This window comes from Sminthopsis crassicaudata, chromosome 2 (assembly GCF_048593235.1).
Source record: "Sminthopsis crassicaudata isolate SCR6 chromosome 2, ASM4859323v1, whole genome shotgun sequence".
NCBI classification, from domain to species: domain Eukaryota; kingdom Metazoa; phylum Chordata; class Mammalia; order Dasyuromorphia; family Dasyuridae; genus Sminthopsis; species Sminthopsis crassicaudata.
The window spans coordinates 634699824-634719528 of NC_133618.1; the positions used below are offsets into that span (position 1 = coordinate 634699824).

Genomic DNA, 19705 nt, shown 5'->3' on the forward strand with positions numbered 1-19705 from the left:
CCGGGCCCGGCCAGCGCCCCGCCCCCTCCGCCGACCAGCCGCGGCGCGCCACTCACGGCTCCCGGCCCGCGGAGGCCGCCAATGGGAGCGGGAGGGGGCGGGGCCTCGAGGAAGTCCTGGGCGGGGCGGCCGCGGCGGGGGCTGGCCGAGGGCTCTGATTGCACACAGCAGGCGCCTCATGTTTGCATCCTCTCGGCTGGGCAGGTGCTCTCCGAATGCCGGGAGGTGACTGGCCCCGGGAATGTCGCCTGTAGGTGTGGGGGCAGCCCTGGAGCCTTCGAGGGGAAACACCCGACGGCCCCACGCGGGAACCCGAGATACAGAGTGGGAGCGGCGGCTCCCGAAGGCGGCTCGGGGGGGGGGGGAATCCGAGGCCCAGCAGCCCCCCTTGCTCAGGGACCGCGGCCCCTCCCACGGCCCCTCGCGCCCGCTCTTCAGCCCTCTTTCCCAGTGAGATTTCGCTGCCGGAGGCCGGGACTGCCCCGCCTCTGTGTGTACCCCCCGCTCTCCGCGCGGCGCAGTTACTCACAAACGTTGATTGGATGGAGCGCTAGGAAGGGCTGGGGTCTCCCTCGTGGAGCCGGCCTGAGAAAGGGACGGAGAGTCCCGCAGAGGGGATGGGGGAGGGGCAGAACTTTTCGGGCATCTGTCAGGCCGCCCCCTCATTGCCGGCGGGGGCGGGGGGGCGGGGAGGAGCGGGGCCTGCTCCAAGCTGCCCAGCCTCGGCCCGGGACCTGATGCCCGCCTCTCAGTGCCAGAACCAGCTGCTCTTTCCGCGAACCGATGCGGAACCGAAAACCCAGAATGGCTACAGTATGAACGGGACCGGAGCCGAAAAAGGAAGGGGATCTCTGAGAAACGGCGTGGGGAGGGGGGAGAAGCCCCTACAGCTGGGGGGGGCACCGGGGCAGAATACTACATACACTGCCAAACAAGGCTCTGCGTCTTTCCCCTCCCCCCGTTATTTTTCTTTATCACAAGCAAGGTCCAGTGTGAAGGGTGGGAAAACGGAATGCTGTAAAAAGACAGACGTCAAAAAAACGGTTAAAGGGAATACAACAACTGGTCCCTGGAGCACAGCTGCCGACGCTTTCTCGGCCTAGACTCCAGCTCTTCATCCACAGAGCAGACAAGCGCCCTGGGAGGGGCAGTTCTCATGCGGACATTTCTCAGACCTTCCGGTCCTGGATCTCAGCTAACAAGTGAGGAAACTGAGGCAGGAGACGGCGAGTGCCCGCCGGCGCCCAGGCGAGATCCGGATTCTGCCCGAACTCTCCCCGGGCTGGAAAGGAGGTTCCACAGCGAGCGCTAGATTTCTGAGCCAGAAAAGGGACCTGCAGAGATCACCAAAGTCCAATCCCTCCTTTTACTAAGGGAGAGAAACACGTGACTCTCAAACAGCCGGGGCTAGATTCACACTCAGGGCTTCCAAGTCCTGCTCTTGTACGCGTGTGGAGGAGGGGAAGGGTGGATAGAGATTAACCGTTTAAAGGAGCTTGGGGGATGGGCCGTTGACATTTTTTTTAAGTGTCTGAGGACAGATTCGAACTCTGGTCCTCCTGACTTCAGGGCTGGAGCTCTGCCCGCCGCACCACCCGGCTGCCCCGTGCTGTGAGATCTGAAGCAGACTCAGAGCCAGCAGCCGGGGCCCCTCCCCAGGGGGAAGCTTGCTGTCCGCCCCAACGGTGCTGAGTTCCGTACAAACATCACATTTGATCCTCACACTACGACCCTGGCAGGTAGCGATGTTATCCCTGTTTCAGAGTGGAGGAAACTGGGGCAGGCGGAGTGAAAGGACCTGTCTGTGTGGGGGCCCCATTTTAACTGGGCTTCCAGACTAGGCCCAGAACTATTCCCATCCGTCCAGCGTCCTCTTCTCCATTTCTCCTGCTTGTTCTAGCAGGTAAGAATCCATGGGATTATGTATGTGAAATTCTTATGCAAATGAGTGACTGCTTTTTATAGTTTATATACATTGCGTTAATCTTTAGCTCACAAATCTACTTTAATTTTTTTCCTCATTCGTATGGAATAAAAAATTTTAACACTTAAAAAAATTTTTTTTTGAGTTCTATATTCTCTCCCTCATTCTTTCCCCTCCCCCTTCCATGAGAAGACAAGCAATTTGATATGGATAATACAGGTAGAGTCATGCAAAAAATTCCTATATTAGTCATGTTGCAAAAGAAAATGCAGACCAAAAACAAATAAATAAATATTTTTCAAAAAATTAAAAAAAGAAAATGAAGACCAAAAAAAATGGAGAATAATAACGTGTTAAAAGTATGCTTCAATATACATTCAGATTGATGAGTTCCTTCTCTGGAGGTAGACAATAGTTCAGGAACCTAGGTGGTAAATGTACAAGCTGGAGTCAGAAAGACCTGGGTTGAAATTCTCTCTTAGACACTTACTAGCTACATGTTCCTGGACAATCCATTTAACCACTGTCTGTCTCAGTTTCTTCATCTGTAAAATGTGAATAATAATAATAGCATCTACCAGCCAGGAGTTTTGTGAAGGTAAAATGAGTTAATAAATAATAATATTATATATATAATTTATATATGTATATACATATAAAGTTATAAAATACTTTGTAAACCTTAAAGCACTACATAAATGCTAGTTATAATAATGGACAAGGCCTTCCTGTCCTGGGTCTCCCATCCCTTAGATTTCAGATTACCTTTAAATACTTTTAAATTAGAAACCAGAAGTTCAGAAAAAATCCTTGGATGGCTACCCAAACCCCCTATCTTCACCCCTTCTGGGGTTAATAGACTTTCCTATTTCAATAAAATTCAGCATTATTGAGAACCTATTATGTGCTCTGGGAATACAGAAGCAAAAGTGAGAAACTGGAATATCCCTTCAACAAAGCATCACCTCCATCCTTCCCCAGCTTTGCCTGGATTTCCTTCTTGGAAAGGGGGAAGTACTTGAACCAATCTCTCAGTGATTATGCCCATTTTCCTCTTCCAAAGTCCACTTCTTGTGTTCAAGGGGAATTTGCCCAAACCTCCTCACCCTGGCCAGCAGGGCTCTTTGGGAACCTGCAATCTGAGGTGTTTTATGACGTCAAGCCATCAAACATCATCATGAAATAATTGCCATTAAAAAGATGGAGATAAATATAAGTAGTAAGTACCATTTTTCTGTCACTTTGGAGTTTGCCGAAATCATTTTTTTTTTACCATCCTTATTAAGTAGTTATTATAAATATTATCCCCGTTTGGGGGAATGGAGACCTAGAAAGATACACTCTAGCTAGTAGGTATTTGAAGTGGGTTTTGTCAATCAGACTGGAATGGGCTCTAACCTGTGGGTGGTCAGACTAGAACAGAGCAGACTAAGGATACAAGAGAGGGATCAAACAGAAGCTTAATTAATTTCAAAGTGAGGAAAATATTTGAAGGGGAAGTTCTCCTGAGGAGGAGGGCTTAACCTGTTGGGGCAAAGGTAGTGCTTTATAAGTGGGCTAGACTATGACAGTTCTTGAGTAGCAGTTCCCATGGCAGGCTCATATGTGGACAATGCAGCCGCTCCTGGGTCCTGTGGGAACATTTTGATTCTCACAGCAGGGTACAGAACTAAAGTTAGTGTGGCCGGGAACAGGAGCGCAGTACCTGGTTTGGTTTACTTAGTAGTTACAAGAAACAGCGATTGTGAGCGTATCAAGAGGTGTGATGAATGGGGCTTGGGTCTCTAGGAAATAGGTGTTCCAAAAATTCTCAGTGAACACTAATACTGGTCAAAGCAATTCACTTGTTACAACATGAGATCTTTCAGATTCAGTAAATTTTTTTTTTCTAATTTTGATATATTTTGTTTTTACATCACTTTAATTTCCCAAAATATCCCCCTTTTTTTTAATCATAGAACTATTCTGTATAATAAAAAAGAAAAAAAAAGGAAAAAAAAAAGCAACTCAACAAATCTAACCACCACATTATGGAAGTCCAAAATAACTTGCAGTGTTCTGCATCCATATTCCCTCCTTCCCCTTCTACAAAGAAGGGAGGGAGGTGCATTTTCATGCACTTGAAGGGCAAGCCTCAGTATTTTAATTACACAACACTCCGTTTTCATCTTGTTATTGTTGGGGGGGGGGGTGTGCTTTCCATTTAAATTGTTTTAAATAGAAATTTCCAGGAAATTTTCTCTGTATATATTGTTCTCCAGCTCAGAACCTCTTTGTTCTGTGGTCTAGCATTCTATGTTCTAAAATCTCTGTTAGCTTTAACATTCAATATTGTCTCTTTCTTTACTATTATTCTGTTTTAATATCTCTTCCAGCTCTGACATTCTATGTTCTAAGATCTCTCCCAATTCCAAGTCTTTGTTCTAAAATTCTATGTCCTAAAGACCTTTCCTGTATTAATATTCTACATTCTAATGTCCTTTCTAGCTACAATATTCTGTTGAACCCCCTCCCTCCCAAGCCAAAACTGTCCTCTCTTTCCTCTTGGACTTTTGCCTGGTTTTCCCTGCTGTTCCTATTCCAGTCAATCAGGAATCATTTGTCATGAATATGTCACATAAGATGTTGTCACATCTTCCTTATTGGATTACAAGCTCTGTGAGGGTAGAAACGGGTTTTTTTCATCTTTATTTTCCCAGGGGCCAATGGAAGGCCTTGAACATAATAGAAACTCAAAACATTTTATTCAATTGAATTGAAAGTCATTTCTGTGCTCTTTCAGGAAAGTCCAGCCTGGCATACCAGGAACACTGGTATTGGGTGGGAGGGAACCCTGACTTGGGCGTTGCTCTCTGGGTTTTTGATGACTCATACTGAATTAATCTGAGATTTTGTCAGCTCTGGACCGTATCACAGGCTTCACCTGGGGCCTTTCTCACGGCCTGGGGCTGAGCCAAGGTCATCCCAGGAATAGCCCAGTAATCAGAAAGGTTACTACCCAAAGGATAGACCAATCCAAGGAAAGAAGTCACTGTGGAAAAGGAAGGCACAGGGAATTTTGACTTTATTCATAAGGAAAAGCAAGAATGAATCAGAAAGGAGAAGTGGGGAAGGGTGGCTAGGTAGGGTTAAAGACCATCCATAGATGTGTCTTTGTAGAACATAAGCTTCTTGAGGGTAAGGATTATTTCCATTTTGTACTGGTATCCTCAGTGACTACCCCATGCCTGGTATAGAGTAAGTAAAACACTTAATAAATGCTTTTTGGCTGACTGATCAACAAATGATTGGTAAATTCAATTAACTAATTATAATGGGAAAGAGTGTCCAGGAAGCTGGCTGTGTGAAGTTGGGCTAGTGGGCAGAAGAAAGAAAAGAGCAGCAGAACAATTTGCTCACTGATATTAAGTCTGAACTGGAAACCTTAAGCAATAACAAAACTCAAGTAAATATCAGAGCCCACCATTGGTGCTAGATTTTCTCCTGCTTAAAGAATAAATGATCATCAAAATATAAGATGACTCGGATATTAAAATATCTCATATATTTTTTGGCTTTGGAAGAAATATATTCTTCACAGGTGGTGAGCTTGTGTGATTAGAAGTTTCTTCTGGATCAAAAACAAATTTATTCATTACAAAGGGAATAGGGAGAGGATTCGATTTACCCAATGTGTCACTTCATTTTCTGTTGCTAGAAAAGTCTCCTGGAGATAGGATTTTGGATTTTCAATCCCATTCATTTAAAAGGCACTCAAGGATTTTTCCCACTATTTATAGTAAGTCTTTCAAATGAGAGTCTTTTGTTTTGGGAATAATGAGAGCCCTGTGTTTAACCCCTTCTTAATCCTGTTTCTTGGGGATTCAGGGAAGAACTTTCAAAGAAAACCAGTTTTATTACTTCAAAGAATGCCCTCTAACACAGCCTAATCATTCACAGATGTTTCCAGTAGAGGCACATCTGTAATTAGCAGCATTCATTTGCAAAGAAAATATATATTTTACCGTGTTTAACATATATTGGATTACTTGCCAACTAGGGGAGGGGGTAGGGGAAGAGAGGGAAATTAGAATGTAAAGTTTTGCAAGGGTTAATGTTGAAAAATTATCCATGCATATGTTTTGAAAATTAAAAACTTTAATAAAAAAAAAAAAAGAAAGAATTATCCCAGGGTCTAGTTCTAAGCAATTAGTTTTCTTTCATAGGCTCTCTCTCTCACATACATGCACATAGATGTGCACTTTCATGTATTGCTGTAGTCTTATTATATTAATTTGCTTGATAACCAATCAATAAACATTTATCAAAGGCATGCTCTCTGCTAAGCCCTATACCATGGGATAAAAAGACAAAAATTTGGACTGTGGCTGCTTTCAAGGAGTTTACATTCTACCAGGAGACATCTAAACCTTTTCTTCATAGACCTGAAACAAAGTATTATCACAAAGGATCAGCAGGACCCCAAGAGTTCAGATCCAGCTAGAACAAAATCTGGATGATGATAATTTGTCTCAATGAGATTTTGTGGGTTTTGTTCAGTTATATGGTAGGTTTCATGATCCCATTTGGGGTTTTCTTGGCAGAAACACTGGATTGATTGCCATTTCCTTATCCAGCTAATTTTGCAGATAAAGAGACTAAGGCACATAGCTAGTAAATATCAGACTGGATTTGGAGTCAGCTGTTCCTGACTACAAACCTGCCCTCTGTGCACTGATGCCATCTAGCTGCCCTAATGAAGTTTTATTCTAACAAATAAGTATTATAATTTATAATAAAGCTAATGGTACTATTAATGAAATGAGGTAATATTTGAAAAGTGCATTTAGAAAAATTAAAGTGATGTAATCATATATGTAACTTATATTTCCATAAAGTGGTATTTTATATATAGCTATTATACAAAGTAGTAGGTAATATATCTATTATATATTATTAGCTATTATATAGTCATTACACAAAGAGGTATACATGGCTATCATATTATTAGCTATTATATAAAGTGATATATATCATTATTATATATTATTAGTTATACAGCTATCCAAATCCAATTTCTGTCATTTACTGACTTTAGCCCCTTGATGCTCTTCTCAGTTCCCTCCCATTGTAAATTGAAAAGGTGTTAACTTGCATTAGTTGAGGAAATATCCTCATCTGGGATAAGGATATCTCAGTGAAATCACAGGTTCAGCCCTATTCCTGTCCATAAATGTAGGCTTCTATTTAACTACAAAACCCCCAATTTCACAAGTGCAAGATTGGGAAGTTAGGGTTAGCATTTCTGAAAAAAAATCTGAGGGTTTCACGGATCACAAGTTCAGTGTCAATACCGAATATGACATAGCAGCGCACAAGCTAATATGATTTTGGACTGTATTAAGAGAGTAGGAATAAGGAAATGATAATGCCTCTGTCTTCTGCCCTGGCCAGACCTCATCAGTTCTATTCCAGGATCCAAAAGGAAGGAAAGACATTGCTGAGTTGGAGAGAGTCCAGAGGAGTTTTGAGTTCTTGCCTCTGAAGATTAGTTAAAGGAAATGAGGAGGCTTAGTCTAGAGAATGTAATGGTGATGATAATTATAATAGCTAGCATATATGTAGCACTGAATATGTGCCATGTAAATGCTAACTTTTATTATATAATATTATTTTAGTTTTTTATATTTATTATTTTATAATAGCTAGCATTTATATAGTACCTACTATGTGCCATATAACTAGTTGCCTCTCAAAAATAAATATATGTATGATGCCATCTGTTTAAGGTTAACATGAATTATTAACATTTTCTGTATCACTTTTTCAAGTCTGGACAATCAACCAATCAGTCCAAGCCCCAGTTTGTTGATTCCTGAGTTGTAAATCCTCACAATAAAAATGAAACAATCAGCTCAACTAAACTGATTCAAGATGGCCCCACATACCACTGTCCCTTCACACTCTGAAGTTCTGTAATTCAGTAAAATCTGTCCCCTCCCCCTGGAAATTTATTGTTTCCAGCTCTGTCCTCTGAGGCCAAATAGTATTAATCTAACTTCTCTTTCTGATGAAGACCCTTCATATATTGTGTCTCACTTTCCCCTTCACTAGGCTCAACAGTTCCTGTTCTTCCTTATAATGAAATAGTCATTATGGACTCTTTCCATATAAGTCAATGGTTTCTGACCTACAGCCATCTAGTCAAACCTCTTCATTTACAGACGAGGAAATGAGACCCAAGAAGAGTAGATTTTTTACCCATAAAAATTATGTTTTTATGTAATGAAAATGTAATTTCATTTTATCCTAGCATGTCTGATTCCTTATGTATTCCCCTCAATATTCCCCTCTCCTTCAAGGGAAGAGGAACAAAAAGTCAAGAAAGAAGGAGGAGGAAAAAGAGGAGGAGGAGAAGAAGAGAAGGAATAAGATGAGGAAGAAGAAGGAAGGAAGGAGGAGAAGGAGATGATGATGTTGATGAAGATTCAACTCATAGCATTGCTTCTCTTATGAGGCAGCTAGGTAGTATAATGAATGGAGCACTGGGCCCAAAGTCAAGAAAACCATAGTTCAGATTCAACTTCAGACACTGGAAATCTGTGCGACTTTGCCACATCACTTCACCCTGTTTGCCTCAGTTTCCTTCTCAGTAAAATAAGCTGCAGTTGGAAGGTGGCAAACCACGCCAGCATCTCTGCCAAGAAAACCCCAAATGGTGTCACAAAGAGTCAGCCATGACTGATGTGAATGATAATAACAGCAACAGTGGCAGACCATGGGGGAGATGGTGGGGATCTTCTTGGACTCTCTCAGGTTATCTCATGTGGATGACTACTTCTCCCACTGCTGCTCTTGGGTGGAGGAAAGAAAGCACTAGATCTATCATCTGAAGACCTGGCTCCAGTTGTGACTCTTACTTATAGCTATATGACTATAGTCAAGTCATTCTACTTTGCTGAGCTCAATTCTCCCTTGTATAACATAGGGATGATAATATGAGTACAAATTTTGAGCAGAAAAGTATCGATCCAAAGTACTTGATCCAAATCCCTCATTTTACAGATAAGGAAACTGAGGCCTTACTTGTGAAGGTCTTGCAGGGAATCATTGGTGGAACCGGGATTTAAGCCAAAGTCTTCTGTCTGCAAAATCTATCTCTCTGCCTTTCATCATCTCTTGTCTCCATAGCCAGATATTTATGAAAGTTGGAAGCTTTTTTTTTTTTTTTTTTTTGATTGAAGGTGAAACAAAAATATCCAATTGAATTCTGTAGCTCATTCCATCCTCTGGCCTCCATTCTTGGAATGTGAATATTACCAGTGGTTCAGCAACTCCTCTTCTTCTGCCACTAGGTATAACTTACTTTCTAGTCATTTTCCTTAGCACCATAGTACAGATTTTTCTCTGCATGTCTATGGGGTGCAGAAATAATAACATCATCCAGCTCCTCACCTGAAATCAAAATGGCAATTGGATCACTTTTTATTTAAGGATGGAAAATCTGGATGCAGCTTTTGCCCTAATTTAGGACATTTATCCAAAAATTTTAAAAATCAATATTAACAAGAGTTTCTCTCATTTAGTTCAGGAGCACTTTGGCCAAGATAAAATACTGGCAAATTGTATTGAAAGTTCAAGGCTCTTTTCCTCAATCTCCAAAAATTTTGCCAGTCTTCTTGCTCCCCCTTTTTTTTATAATAATGAATCACTCAAACTAGAGTGGTTAGGATTGTTCAAATCTTTATCCCAGTCATTTTAAAGTATAATGTATCAACAAATTTTAAAGACATGAAAACTAGAATAAATGTCCATTTGTCTGGATAGGGTTAAGGAAGGGTAAAGGAATGCAAGCAGTAACCTTTATCAAATCTCCCAGAAAGAAAAATTTCACAGACATTATTAGCCTACTCCAGTCACACCCCTTCTGGGGTCCTAACAGGTGGAGGTAATCATGCCAGTTGGCTTCCTCTATATTTCCTGTTTCTGTTCTCCTTTCCTTTCAATCTCTCTCACTTCATGGTCTCTTGATTCTCATTCCCCAACTCAAAGCAGAACCAAAAATGGAAACTACCTGCACTACTGTATGGTGCCTAGTCCGGAACATTCAGGGCAGAGAGAGATCTGCCTAATCCCTGTGCTCCATGCTCTCTCTTCTCAGAATCTGACAAACACCAGGATGTTCTGTTCCAACCACTTGCATTGCATTTCTCAATGTGCAGTTTCTCCATGTCAGAGAAATAGCAAGATTTCCACCTGGAAAGGATCTTGTACATTTGAGGTGGTGGAGAAATGTGAATGTTTTTTTTTTCTACATATCACCACCATCATCACCAGTATTTATTTGACACTTTTGTGTTTCCAAAATGTTATCACAACTGAACATCGAAAAAAGTCTATGAGGTGTATACTGTTATTATTCACATTTTGCAGATGAGAAAACTGAGCCTGATGGAGTGTCATACAACTAGTAAGTGTCCCAGAGATGTGTCTTCTGATTTTAAGTCCAGCACTATATTCACCACTCCCAGAAGAGGTACAACCAGTGTGAGCATACCTAGAGAAGATTCTAAGAAATCAGAACCATCAGATGACCAAATAATTCTGCCTATGACTTTTGAAATGGTCTTGGTTCTTCCTTGAATTTGGTTTAGAATTACTATATCTGGGCCAAGGCCAGGGTCAGGAGAGTCCAGGATAATCAGGAGGGTCATTCTTAACCACCTGGTGTCAAGCCACTCAGGACTGGGCATGGCCAGGGAGATGGCCCAGTCATGCAACATGCCCATAGTAGGCACCTTTGCTCTTAATATTTAGACCTGTTTAATTATTAGTGCCTTCAAAAAGATATGTGGTGGGGCAGCTAGATGGCGCAGTGGATAGAGCACCAGCCCTGAATTCAGGAGGACCCGAGTTCAAATCTGGTCTCAGACACTTAACACTTCCTAGCTGTGTGACCCTGGGCAAGTCACTTAACCCCAGCCTCAAAAAAAAAAAAAAAAAAAAAAAAAAAAAAGATATGTGGAGAGAGCAGATATTCAGGGGTATTACTGATATTCAGGGAAAGGCTTTTTAAAAGGTCCTGTTCCTGGATTCTGAAGAGCTCACATTTCCCAAGGCTTCTGTGATTACAGGAAACACACCAAGAACTTAGAATTGGAATCTTCCTCCCACCCCCATCTCTCCTTGTCTCTCCTTGGATAGATGGGTAGATGGAGTCATCTCCCTTTTAGCTGTCCTAGGCCTCCTGAAGCCCAAGTTAAGCCTCATCCCAGAGGAAAGGACACACATATATCTCCTTGACTATTTTGGATTTGAGTATCTGAACCAAATGGAGATAGTCTGGAGTTAATCAATTGCCACTTTCTCCAGAAAAGCCTATGCTGGTATTCCCAAACTAGTCATGCTGAGGTTATCTGAAGAGCTGTATACCTGAAGTCTAGAAACATAGCTTTATTTTTTACTAGCTTTATAAATCTGAACAAATTGTGCTCTCTTTCTGGTCCTCAGTTTCCTTATCTCTAAAATGAAGAGTTCATACATACAAAGTAAAAAGAAACAATGGGCATTTTAATCATTTCTGGCTGGTTGGATTGGATTGAATTAAAAGTAATAGGAAGTCCTGAGTTGAGACTGAGTTCTGACACTTATTAACCATGTATGTGGATTTGGACAAGTCAGATCATTTCTCTGGACCTCAGTTTCCCATCTGTAAAGTTAAGGAGTTTGACTTAATGTTCTTTAAGAGATGTCTATTCAAGCTCTGAATCTTATAACCTAGTAGAAAAAAAGTTATACTTCTCCTGATTGAAGGATTCAAGGGGAAGGAGAGCTCAGGCCTAAAGGGTTTTGGAGAGTAGGAAGGGCATTGGGGGAGGGTTTGGAACACAAGAAAAGGAATACTGGAATGTGTATCCAAAAGCTGCCTCCTGGGTCCAGATTTCTATAATTTGACCATTGGCAACTTCAAGCATTCCAGGAAGACAAGGTCACCCCCTAGTGTCCACTTCTGCACATTACCCTCCCCAAAGCTCTCAACCATTTATTTATCTAGGGGTTTGATAGTTATTGCTGGCAAAGCCATTCTGGGTACTAAGAAAGAGATAAAGAAAATCGAGGCACAATGCTTACTCCCGATTACAAAAACATGGGCCACGAGCTATTTGTTCTATAATTCTAGTCCCTATGTTTAACAAATGAAGAAACTGTCTCAGAGAAAGGAAATGAGGTGATGCAGAAAATAACAGAAACTGGATTTGAACCTATGTCCTTGATTCCTAATCAGTGTTCTTCTACCACATCAGGCTCAAAAGAGGGAGAACCCACAATTAGGAAACCACAGGCCGTTAAAAAAAATTGACATTTAGAAAGCTCTCATTGACAGCTTGTGTTCCTCCTGCAGATTAAAAAAACAAACCTAATGAGTAGAAAGCACCTAGTGAGTAGAAAAAAATTTGTTAAGAAAAACAGGAAGCTACCAGATAGTAACGCTTTTCAAGACCTCTCCCCATAACCAGAAAAGACAGGAAATCACTTCTCAAATGATATTGCAAATGCATGTGTTGGGGGGATCCCCTCTCTGGCCCCAAGACACTGAGCCATCCTCATTCCCCTGAGAGTGTGCAAGGTCTGTATATTCAGAAGATAAACAGACTTTGCCTACAGAGATTGCCCAGTGGGCTGTGAATCTGCCAGTTTGGAAGCTAGTTTATACAACCTCCTCCAGTTTCATTAATCTTGCGCCCTCACTCAAGACACTGCCACCCACACACTGAGAGCATTTAGACAAAGTGGCAGCAGCTCAGTGTTTATTTGGTACAGGGGGTGGGAGCTGGAGTTGGAGGGTATCTTTCTGAGCCAAAAACTGAAAGACCCAGCCATTGGTGGGTGCTTGGTCAAGAAAGACAACTAAACTTTCCTACTGTGACTTGGGCCTTGAAGAAAGAGAAAGACATCAAATGCAGAAATATGAACTGTAATATGTAACAACTTGTCTTCCTAGATAAGGGCATTGGCACGTCCATTTATCACTCTGGCCTCAACTTCCTCATCTGTAAAATGGGGAGAGAGCAAGCTAACATAATCTGTTATGTACCTGTTATTGTTAAATCCAGAGTTTAATTGAAAGAATACTAATAATGGGATTGCCTGTCATCTAGGGGAGGGAGTAGAGGGAGGGAGGGGAAAATTTGGAAAAATGAATACAAGGGATAATGTTATAAAAAAATTACTCATGCATATGTACTGTCAAAAAAAATTTTTATAATTATAAAATTAATTTAAAAAAAAGAAAGAATACTAATAAGGATATCCCAAAAATGCACTCCCTCAAAGGCTATGGCAGCCCCAAATTCCACTGTAGTTTCAAGATAAAGCTTTGGTGTAGAATGTAATTCAACAGTGGTAGATCCCATTCAAACTGTTATTAGCCCTTATAGTGAAAGAACAGTTGCTTTTGAGTCAGGGAACCCTGCCATTGTGCCAAATGGGCAAATCATTTAATCTCCTCGGGCTGTGGTTTCCCAGTCTGTGTAAGAGCTAAGGCATACTTTCCCATAAATGATATGGATAGGAATCATGCATGAAAAGAATGCATGTCTCAGAGGAACACACAACATATGGACAGAGCACATACATGGAGGGACAACTAATGCCCAACATATAGTGTGGCTAATGTCTCCTGGTGATAATGATACTGATACTATTAGCTAACATTTATATAAGTATTTAAAGTTTTGCAAAGCACTGTACCTATATCATTGCATTTGATCCTCACAATATTTCTGTGGTAAGTCCTACCCATTTTTTAATTAAAGCTTTTTATTTTAAATTATATACATGGATAATTTTCAACATTCATCCTTACAAAATCTTAATTGCTTCCTCCCTTCCCCCCATCCCCTTCCTTAGACGGCAAGTAATCCAACATATGTCAAACATGTACAATTCTTCTATACATATTTCCACAAATATGCTATGCAAGAAAAATCAGATCAAAAAGTTAAAAAAAATGAGAAAGAAAACAAAAAGCAAGGAAACAACAACGAAAAGAGTGAAAATACTATGTTGTGAACCACACTCAGTTCCCACAGTCCTCTTTCTGGGTACAGATGGCTCTCTTCATCACAAAACCATTGGAACTGGCCTGAATCATTTCATTGTTGAAGAGAAGCCATTTCTATCAGAATTGAGCAACATATAATCATCTTGTTGTAATGTGTTTATTATACCCATTGTACAGATGGGAAAATAAGCAGAAAGAATTGGAATTTGTCCTCCCAGAGTCAGTTTTTGAATGTCTAAGATAGGAACTCACGTCTTCTTGATCCCATGTCCAGTACTCTATCCTCTACACTATACTAGGCCTGCTGCTTTCTGTCTCTGTCAAGCTCTGAGGCTACTCTATGTTCCAGCCCACTGTTAATATTATAATTGCTCCCTACTCTCAGTTCCTCAGCTTAATCTCTTCAGGACCAACTGCGGTTGTTTGTCAGCTTCCCTTTACTTAGGTACAGAAACTAAAAAGCATGTCTCTGTTAAGAGCAGGCTGACGGCTCTTTAGTCACAGCCAGAGGTTATGAGCCATAGCTCCAGCTAATAAAAGCCAGGCACAGTACCCCCAAACTAAGACTGTATCTTTTCTTTTTGTACCTGTTTTGGAGTTTAATATCAAAGTCCTTTCTCCCAGACAACTCTTTGATTTAGGATAAGAAATGACTAAGCTCCTCTCTGAAAATCTGTATTTCACTATCAGTCCTCTGAAGTCCGGTCACGACATTGATCAGAGTTCTAGCATCTTTCAGTATTAGTCAGGATTCTCTACCTGGGGTCCTAGCAGTCCAAGTCAGACAAGAAGAGAGAGAAAGTGATGTAATTTTGAGTGTATCCCTTCTCCTTTCTGATCTTCAGTTTCTTCCTCTAAAATGAGAGATCTAGAATAGATTATTACAAGATTTAAAGCTTGAGAGACCCACAGAGGCCTCATCTCCTTTTGCAGATGAGGAAACTTGAGGCCCCCAGAGATTAAGTGATTTACTTGCTCATTGTCAAGGTTAGTATCAGGATTCGTCTTTTTGCTCCAATTTAATTCTCAAGCGGCAACTTTTCCATCCCTTTCTGAAAGAGAATGAGAATAAAAATGCCCTATGATAATGCTCCTTTCCCTTTCGAAGGCCCTTATTTTTCCTTTTGATTACCACTCCTCTGAACTATTCTGTTTCCCTCTGCTGAACCAAGTTAGCTAAAAGATTTGCTACAGTGACCAAAGTGGGTGAGCAATCCCAGCAGGGGAAAGAAGGGAGCAGAGTCCAAGTTGGGAGACATCCTACTTGAAAGGCACTTGTTGTGGAGGAGGTTGACCAGCCTAGCTGTGGGCTGAGTCCTGACAGTTTAAAAGGAAGCAGAGGCAGCAGATAGTCCAAACATGGTCCCTATCCCTGCTTGGGGGAAGACCCAGCCAGCTTTTAAGCCATCTTGGGGATCAGAGTGGCAGTTTTTTACATCCAATAACTTGTCCTGCCAAAGTTCTCTCCCCAAGCAGAGGACCAGGAATCGCACAGGAGCCGAGCAAAATCTTCTATCCTTGGCCTTAAACAGGAGTCAAAGGAACTAGCAGGAATAGAAGAAAGGATCTCTGGGTAAGTCCCTTAATCTAGCTTTGGCCTCAGTTCCCTTATCTGTAGTACAAGAAAGTTAAGCTAGTTAATCTCGGAGGCCCTTTTAGCCCTAGCAACAATCTTGTTCCATGGAGACCATCTCTCCCTTCAGCAACTTAAGCATCTTACAGTTCCATAGATTGTTCTTCTATCTTCTCCCCATTTTCTATCAGTGAATTCATCCTAGGTGAATGTATCCCTTTCTCTACCTCTGTCTAATTCTGCCACTAGTTGTGATTCTGATAATAAGTAAGCAATTAAGTGGTACAGTGACTTGAACTTGAACTCAGGAAGAATTGAGTTCAAATTCTAATTTAGACATTTACTAATTGTGTGACCCTGGATAAATCCTTTGACTACTCTCAGCCTCAGTTTCCTCATCTGGAAAATGGGGATAATAAGAGCACCTACCTCATAGGGTTGTTGTGAAGATCCAATGATGAAAACCCTTACAAAGTGCTCTAATGCTACTATTGAATAGTTATAACTCATATTTAGGAGATACTTTAAGATTTGCAAAGTTCTTCCCCAAAAGCAACCTGTGAGCTAGTTACTGTCCATACTTTATCTGCTGGGAGACCGGAGTGGGGCAGGGGGAAGAGCACTGGATTTGGAGTTCAAAGACTTGGATTCAAATTCTGCTGTCTGATCTTAGATGGGCCAAGAAGCACTTAGCATTTATTAAAGTTCCCACTATGTGCTAGACACAGTTTAAATAGTGATGATACAAAGGAAGGCAAAAGACAGCCTCTGTGCTTGAGTGGCTTGCTGTCTACTGTTGGAGAGGGGGCAACAAATAGCTATTTATACATGGGATCTTTGTTCTTTTAAAGAGGAGGCAGGAGGATTTAGGAGAACTGGGAAAAGCTTCTTTAGAAGGTGAGACTTTAGCTAAAAGGAGATGAGGTCCAAACTCTGGGCCTCAGTTTCCCCATCTGTAAAATGAAAGGGCAGGACTAAATAGCCTAGAACATCTCTTCTAGCTTTGGAGCCACATTGCCTTCTGTACCTGGCTTCAGTTTGCATGCAAATCAGAGAGCATCTTGGGAGCCATGTGGGCGTCACGGCTAGGTAGTGTCTGTCTTGGTTTTTTGTTTGGGGTAGGAGGTAAGAACCCCAGGGAGCGTCTCCAAAAGGCATTTTGGGAGCACAGGATCATGATGTAAGATTTAACAGGAACTGAAATATAGACTCTTGCTATCTTCCTGTTGCAGTCTAAGCTTCTTAAAAGAAGGGGTTGTTTCATTCTTTCCACCTAGAGGCTGGCACATAGTTGGTGCTCATTAAGTGCATGTTTATTGATTGATAGACCCTGGACAAGTCATTTTAATAAGTTTCCTTATTTTCCAAATGAAGAGGTTGGATTGATAGCCTCTCTGTTTGTGATTCGTTGCTCCTTCCTGAGAACTGCAGAAGACTGCCAAGCATTAGTCAAGCTTTTGCTGGTTTATAATCCCCTCCTCCAAGCTGGCAATGTCTCCATGTTTATTGTGTGAGTGAGCTCCGGGGAAACCAAGGGAGACTGAAAATTGCATTCAGAGCCAGAGAGTCTGGATTAGTACCCAGCTGTACCACTTATGCACAAGGCACTTCTTCTCTTTTTATGCCTTAGTTTCCCCCTCTGTTAAAATGAGGGTCTTGGACTAAAGTATGAGCCTATAATTCTCAGCCCTTGCATGAATGTAGAGTCTTATGAGAAGGGGAAGGGGATTCTCTGCATGAGCCTGGATTGTAAAGAAAAGTGGGAAATCTTCACAGCAACCTCTCCTCTAAGAGCTCCAGATTTGGGGTCAAGAGGTGTTGGATTCAAATTCTCCTCTGTATTTACTGGGCATATAACCTCCAGGTGCAGAAAACAAGGCAAGTCATTTCTCCCCTCTCATCCATGTGGGAAAGTGAAATAGAATGATCCCTCAGGTTCTTTTCAGTTCTAACTCCCATAATCTTTTCAATCTCGGTCTTGCTAATTGTCCTCCCCAAACCCACAGAACCTGCTTTCTAGGAGCTGCCCAAGCAGCCTGTGTCATTGTATTTGGGAGCTAAGCCACTGCATTATTTGGGAAGGCTCAGTCTCAACTTAGCCAGAAACCGTGAAACCTCCTCTCTTTCTCAAGCAGGAGGGATCAAAAGAAATAGACCCCATAAGGTTTGATAAGGATTGGTAAGATTTGAAAGGGTGAGCAAAAGGATGGAAAATGTCCACTGTGTGCTTGGCTTTGGGGCTAAGTGACTTAAATTTTATTTCACTTTGGTCTTGGGAGATGAGTGTTATTTTTTTTAGTTTATTTATTTTTAATACATATTTTTTATTAAAGCTTTTTATTTATAAAACATATGCATGGGTAATTTTTCTTTTCTTTCTTTCTTTTTCTTTTTTTCTTTTTTTTGCTGAAGCATTTGGGGTTAAGTGACTTGCCCAGGGTCACACATCTAGGAAGTGTTAAGTGTCTGAGAGCAGATTTGAACTCAGGTCCTCCTGACTTCAGGGCTGGTGCTCTACCCACTCCACCATCTAATGCCCCCATGGGTAATTTTTCAACACTAACCTTTGCAAAATCTTCTGTTCCAAATTATCCCATCGTTCCCTCCACTCCCTTCCTTAGATGGCAGGTAGTCCAATACATGTTAAATATGTTAAAATATATAATACACATTATTTTATGAATTATGTTGAGAAAGCAAAATCAGAGCAAAAGGAGAAAACCAGAAAAAAAAACAGAAAAAAGAAGTGAACAGAGCATGTGGTGATTTACATTTAGTCGCCTTGGTTCTTTTTCTGGATGCAGATGGCATCCAAAGTCTATTTCTGTCCAAAGTCTATTAATTAGGATTGCTTTGGATCACTGAATCACTGAGAAGAGCCAAGCCTTGATGAGTGCTATTTTCATTTTGCAGTGTGGGGACACTGAGGCAGAGAGATTCGTATCTTCTGGGTCCCACAGAGTTTAGATTTGAATTCAGGTTTTCCTGATTCAGGCCCAGAGCACTTCCTGCTGTGCTATCTGGCTGTACAGTCACTAGATTAGACCTTGACTACCTGAGTTCAAGGACTGGTTTGGAATGGATACAGGAGAAGACCCAAGATGAGGAAAAGAGGAGGGCCCCTGGTTTTTCTCTTCTGAGATGGACCAGGTGATCTCTAAGCTCCCATTCTCAGGGGAGGCAGAACTTCGTGCAGAAGGGCTAGAGTGGTCCAAGGTAGGGACGGGGGAGAGGAGACATTCTCACAAAAATCCGGGCTACAAAGAAAACGTCCTCCCTGGGTCCCCCTCGGTAGCTCCTCTTTCTGCAGGTATGTGGCCAACCCCAGCTGTCGACCCTCAGCAGCAAGATTGTCATTGGGGCCCTCTGGCTGGTGGCCTCCGGACTGGCCTACCCTCAGTTCTTCTACTCCACAGTCACTGTGGACGAGGAGTCACCAAGTGCATAATGGATTGGCCCGAGGACCCTTCACAGCTTCCAACTCATCTCTCCAGCCTCATCATACTCCCTCCCTAATAGGTTCCCCTGGCCATTCTTCTGGTACAACCTCCAGACATAGCCAAGCCATAGGAATGCCTCCATCTCTCTCTGATAATCTCTAGTTCCTTCCAGGGCTTAGCTCAGGTACCACCTCCTTCTGGAAGCCTCTCTGATTCCCCCACCTGCCAGGACCTCTCTCATCCCCCTCCCTGATTATAACATAGAAATACTTTTTGTTTGGTATCCACACAGAAGGTAAGCTTCCAAGGACAGACTGTTCTCCTCCATCACCTCGATCACGGTGAAACTCATTCATTGTTTGATGGCCTTTTGATTGTGGTAACTTCCATAATCACCCCTGGATGATCAGATTATGGAGGCAACATGAACTTTTCCTGGATGCCCATTGGGAACCAGGGACTGTGTTAATAAACATATATATATATATATATATATATATACACATATATATATACACACACACATATATATATATATATATACATATATATATATATACACACACATATATATATATATATATGTATAAACACATCCATAAACATGTTATATAAACACACCATTCATAATCAAACAGGAAAGGGAAAACCAGTGGAATCAATTAGAAATCAGAGGGACTGCTTGATCTAGAGTCACCTGACTGGGGAAAACATGGAATGGACAA

The 19705-nt window shown here is 41.7% G+C and overlaps 1 long non-coding RNA gene across 1 annotated transcript in view; it reads left to right on the forward strand.

The window, feature by feature from the left end:
- The first annotated feature begins 15426 nt into the window (after positions 1–15426).
- Positions 15427–19705, forward strand: part of LOC141553809 (uncharacterized) — an 11709-nt gene continuing 7430 nt past the window's right edge. Inside the window, exon 1 of the long non-coding RNA XR_012485650.1 lies at positions 15427–15540. This is a non-coding gene — a long non-coding RNA (uncharacterized LOC141553809). The remainder of the gene's footprint in view (positions 15541–19705) is intronic.